We start from the raw sequence: 6,000 nt of genomic DNA on the forward strand, positions 1-6,000 counted from the left end.
TCTTTGAGTGCCTTTCAAACTTTTTAAGTGCCACTTGTTAGCTCTTGGTTAACAAGCCGTGAACTGCCATGTGAAATTACGATAGGGTTACATGTAAAGGCTGGTGGTAACAGTTCGTAAAAACCTGGAAAAGTAATCAAATGGAAGTTGAAGTTAGCTGAGCTTGCGTCTGATGTCCGACTGCTTGTACGTGTGTATTAGTGAAAGCCCACTGTGGGCAGGGAATGTGTCTACCGACTCCGTGTTGACCTTTCCCAAGCGCTTAGTATGGTACAGTAAGCATTTAATAAACCGCTCCTCCTCTAGACTGTTAGCTCCTTGTGGGCAGGGTAGGTGTCGGCCAACTCTGTTGGCCTGTACTCTCCCAAGCGCTTCACAAGGTGAGCGCTCAATAAATACCACTGACGGATCGTGTTATTCTGCAAAACGAATCAGGAAAGAGGCCGCGTGTCCAACATGGGTACACATGAGAAGGACAGTTGTAGTGAGTAATCTTGGCAAATTTGCAGTATTTTATAAAATGAGTACTACAGTGCAATTTATTATGAGTTGCCTAAATGGCAACAGTTGGTATACTGGGCCTCTCCCTTTCTGCCTCCATCTGTATGTGTCAAGCCAAGAAGGAGAACCACAACTGAACATGCAGTGTACACCACATATGCAAGAGACTTGGAATCCCCTCCAGACAGAAGCTAGATCCTTCTTTTCCTGCAGCATCTGATTACCGTTCGCCGGCAGTGGACATGCTGCTGTTTCTCTTCTGATGTCCAACTAATGGAGGGAATAAACGGAGGAGCGCTCTCAGGATTTATTTAACAGGCTCACGGACTTTCCTAATACAGCCCCAACCTGGAATAGTACGTACGTTTGGAACAGTAGCTTGTTTGTTTTTATATGCTCTTCCGGATGAACTCTTTTACCTTTCTTTGCCCGGAACTATGTTTTTTAATACCAGTGATTTTTTCAATTCTAAAAATTCTGAGCCATTCTAATATGTCCTGACATGGATAGGGGAAGTTGCAGTTAACATTTATGTGCATTATCTAATTTGCCTGTGTCTACCCTAGGCTCTTAATTCTGTACTGTTGGACTGAGGTACTGTGGTCATCACCAACAACTTAATCTTCATCTCACGCTCTGGGTATAGCCCGGCATGAACTCTGTTGGTTCGGATGCCTCTTGTATCGTATACACATTGAGTAGTTGCTCATTTTCCAAGAATAGCGGGGAGGTCTCGCTCCCTGTCACTCAAACTAGCGAAATCCCCCCTCTTAGAGACCTCACAGAAGCACACCAAACATCTTCAGGAGGTGTCTTTTGTTTTTTAAAATCGAGTTTAAGGTTTGAAGACACAGATTGCACTGTAGGTGCAAGGGCCTTGTAATCCAACAGAATTTGAAATTATGTCAAGGATTCGCTTGGGATTATATTCTACTAAATGTCTTACTGGCTTTCAACTACTGCATGATCTTTCACTGGAGAATACCAATAATAGTAGTCATAATAATTATGGTATCTAAGCGCTTACTGTGTGCCAAGCACTGTTCTAAGCATTGGAACAGGTTGGACACGGTCCCCGTCCCACACGGGGCTCACGGTTTTAGGAAGAGGGAGTGGGATTTAATCCCCGTTTTGCAGACAGTGTAACTGAGGCACAGAGGAGTGAAAAGGCTTGCCCAAGGTCACACACAGCAGACACTGGCAGAGCTGGGATTAGAACCCAGTCCTCTGACTCCCAAAGTAGGTACTCAACTCATGTTTAGGTGGGGATTGGAAAGCAATTCGGGACGTTTTCATGCAGTACGTAAAGAGGTAGGGTGTTTTTCAGATTTAAAGAACCCCAGCATGATTCCTTTCGTACTGCATCGAAGACAGACTTGCCATGATTTGCACTTTTTCTGTGGCAAACCCAACGGCTTGATAATACATTGTACAGTAGCTAACGGTAGTCGTCACCGGTCACCCTACTAAAAATCTAGTTTGAACTGCTTCATTACAAGGGTATCTATCCTACGCTCCTGTCCTATTGTGTGGTGTTGTTGCTAATCTTAAAATCATGTGCAAAAGTACTGTTAAGAGTCAAGTCAATTCATTGCACATTGAAAAAAAAATCACTGTGATCTGTATATAAACCTTAGTGGAATTTTACTGCTGTTTAATTTATGTACTACCCGTTGATTCTGGATTCGTTGAATAAACCTTTATACCTTTTTAAATGTCTAAATGGGGTGTGTTTCTACTTACATTCAGAAAAGCGCTGTCTCCCAAGTACAGTAGGGGAATCTATTACACTGTTGAAGTTTTCCAGGTTCTTGCCCTTTCAAGCGCTTTGATTTTTCATCATCATCAATGGTATTTTGAGTGCTACGTGCAGAGGATTGTACTAAACACTTGGGAGAGCACAGTCCAACAGAGTTAGCAGACCCGTTCCCTGCCTATCGTGATTTTTGTAGAATATTGTCCCGTGTCCAAGCCAGCTGAATACTTAGAGTAGTATATAGAGATCCTCTTATCTGGCAATGGAAGGAAATGCCATTATTATTGAGAATTGAAAACATACCAAGGCACTGTGGAGTGATAAATCCAACAACATAGCCAGAGACGATCCTTACTAGCCCATGATGTGGAAGGGAGACTTTATGGTAGTACAACCGATGTAATTTGGTCATTTGTGAAACGAGTGAGACTCAAGAATTTCATATGCCGTAAGAGAGGGTTCACGCACATATATACGTAACCATTAATCTCCAAATAACGATGTCGACAGTAAACAAACTCCCTTGGGAAGACTGACTGCTCCAAAGACCCGGAAACCCTGCTCCTAGCCACGGTAACGTAATGATCGTTGTTTTTGGTTTTTATGTTGCCTTTGCGTTTTATTTCTACTCTCCTTATGCCTCTGTCTCCAGTCCCCTCCCATTTTTTTTCATTTTCAGGTTGAGTTTCTTCCCCGCCCGCGCCTGAGAGCCAGAGAGGTGGTCTAACACCCACCTAGGTAGTCTTTCCCAGCAGCTGCATCAAACAGGAGCTCCTTGCCATCTGCTTTACAGCACTCGATCAGCTCACCCGTTCTTATCTTACCTCACTGATTTCCTACTCCGAACCAGCCCGGCACACTCCGCTCCCCTAACTCACATGACCTTGCTCTCGTCCATCTCACCACCGATCCCTCGTCCCCTTCCTGCCTCTCCCCCTCACATCCGACAGACGATCACTCTCCCTGGCCGGAATATTAAAGTCAATTTGGACAGCTAAGTAGATTGCAATGACTCTCCCCACGCTTCAAAACCTTACTGAAGGCACATCTCCTCCAAGAGGCCTTCCCAGACTTAGCCCCACTTGTCCTCATCTCCCACTCCCTTCTGCATCGCCCTGACATGTTCCCTTTGCTCTTCCCCGCTCCCAGCCCCACAGCCCTTAGCCACATGTCTGTAAATTTATTTATTTGTATTGCTATCTGTCTCCCTGCCCCTGGACTGTAACCTCACTGTGGTCAGGGAATGTCACCGTTGATTGTTGTGTTGTGGTTTCCCAAGCGCTTAGTACAGTGCTCTGCACACAGCACTCAATACATACGACTGGATGAGTGAATGAATGCTGGGAGAGACTGACTCGATTCCAGGCTTTTTCCTTCAGGATCCTGTCTCGCCATTTGATGGCTGTTTCGGTCGGTAAGTGACACGGAGGGACCATTGGAGAATCGGGTTTTGAGACTTATAAACGACTACTGCGAAAAGTACGAACAGCAGCTCTGGAAAAGGACTTCTAAAGGATAAGACAATTCACTAAAACTTGCATTGAAGCTTTTCACTTTGCCACCAGAAAGAATAAAATGAAATGGGATTGGATTCTCCTGGCATACTGTGATTCTAATTTTCCCATGAAGCCAGCTAGAACGAGAAGGGGTTACAAACGTCTTTTGACCAGATGAGTAGCTGTTAAAAAATCTTAAGGATAACCAAACTTGATGTTTAAAAAAAAAAAAAAATACTGATAAGATTGTGAGCTCCATGTGGGACAGAGTGATTTTCTTGTATCTATTCCAGGGCTTGAGACACAGTAGATGCTTAACAGGTCCAACGACGATGGTTATACCGTCACCTCAAAAATGACCAAGGCCAAGAAGGACTTACCCAGAATCACCCAGCGGGCAAGGCGGGCTCCATTCCGCTGCCTGTGCTCTTTCCGCTAGGCCACACTGCTTCCCGACGTGGTCCAGGGGAGGGGCTGTTTTCCAGGGAAGAGGCAGCCCGGCTTGTGGTCCAGGGTAAGTGGGTGGGATCTGTGGAAACAGACGGAAGCATCGTGGACTCCCAGTTGGGCGTGCCTCCTTCCCCATGGACAACTCCCAGCCCGGGGGGTGTCCACCCCATTCCAGCCCTCCTAGAGAAGAGCCACATACCAGGAAGTCTGCAGCATCCCTCGCTCCGGATGGCCTTCCCAACCTCCGCGCTGGCTCTGAGAAACCGGTTTCCCGTAAATGTGGCTGAGATTTGTTAACGGCAAACAGCTGTTCAAACAGCTGTCCTCCGCCACGGGTTGGCCATCCTTTTCCCAACCCGGGGTGTGGTGGAGTTGAGAGAGGGCCCAGTTAACTGAAAGCAGGTCCTTGGGATTTGACGTGGACTCTATTGGGAGATCGGAGGTTGGGGCTCACCTCCAATATTTCTCTGCTTTTTTCTTTCCTATGGTTTGCACGTGGCTTTTCTCGTGGCATATCAATATCTGTCTCCCCCTCTAGACTGGAAGCTTGTTGTGGGCGGGAAAGGTGTCTGCCAACTCTCCCAAGTGCTCAGTACAGTGCTCTGACCATAGGAAACGCTCAATATATACCACTGATGACGTGAGCCCACTGTTGTGTATATGTTGCTAACTTGTACTTCCCAAGCACTTAGCCCAGTGCTCTGCACACAGTAAGCGCTCAATAAATACGATTGAATGAATGAATGAGTGATGAAAGATGACTTTAATGCCACAATCAGTTTCTGCATTGCCTCCACTACTGCTCCACTGCAGCCAATGTTGCAAAACCCTTGATGATTTACAAAGATGAAGTGGACTGACCTTGTGCTCAGAAGCTGGAAGGAAGGACATTCATTATACTTCTTTGAAGGGCAATGTCTTCAACTCTGCCTACGATGTTAAAAATAGATGCATTTTCTTAACAGGTGCTGCCAATTGTTTTTTGACTAGGCATTTCATTATGTTGAAATAGTTATCCACTTGGATTCAATTCTACAGTACTTACTGAGCCCCTAAAGTGTGAAGAGGCAAAGTGTAAAAGTCATTCAGTGATATTTACTGGACGCTTACCATGTTCAAAACACTGTACTAAGTGCTTGGGATGCTTACCATGTGCAAAACACTGTACTAAGTGCTTGGGAGCTTACAATCCAACATTCATTCATTCATTCAATCGTATTTATTGAGCGCTTACTGTGTGCAGAGCACTGGACTAAGCGCTTGGGAAGTACAAGTTGGCAACATATAGAGACGGTACCTACCCAACAGTGGGCTCACAGGCTAGACGGGGGAGACAGACAACAAGACAGAACATATTAACAAATTAAAATAAATAGAATAAATATGTACAAATAAATAGAGTAATAAATACATACAAACATATATACATATATACAGGTGCTGTGGGGAGGGGAAGGAGGTAAGGCTGGGCTGGGGGGGAAGACAACAAGCTTTCAGTCATCAAGAAGGGAGTGACTTTGTGCAAAAGCTTGGCCTGGAAATCAATCAATCAATCGTATTTACTGAGCGCTTACTGTGTGCAGAGCACTGTACTAAGCGCTTGGGAAGTCCAAGTTGGCAACATATAGAGATGGTCCCTACCCACAGTGGGCTCACAGGCTAGAAGGGGGAGACAGAGAACAAAACAAAACATTAACAAAATAAAATAAATAGAATAAATATGTGCAAATAAATAGAGTAATAAATACATGCAAACATATATACGTATATACAAGTGCTGTGGGGAGGGGAAGGAGG

Source organism: Tachyglossus aculeatus, chromosome 15 (genome assembly GCF_015852505.1).
Source record: "Tachyglossus aculeatus isolate mTacAcu1 chromosome 15, mTacAcu1.pri, whole genome shotgun sequence".
NCBI lineage: Eukaryota > Metazoa > Chordata > Mammalia > Monotremata > Tachyglossidae > Tachyglossus > Tachyglossus aculeatus.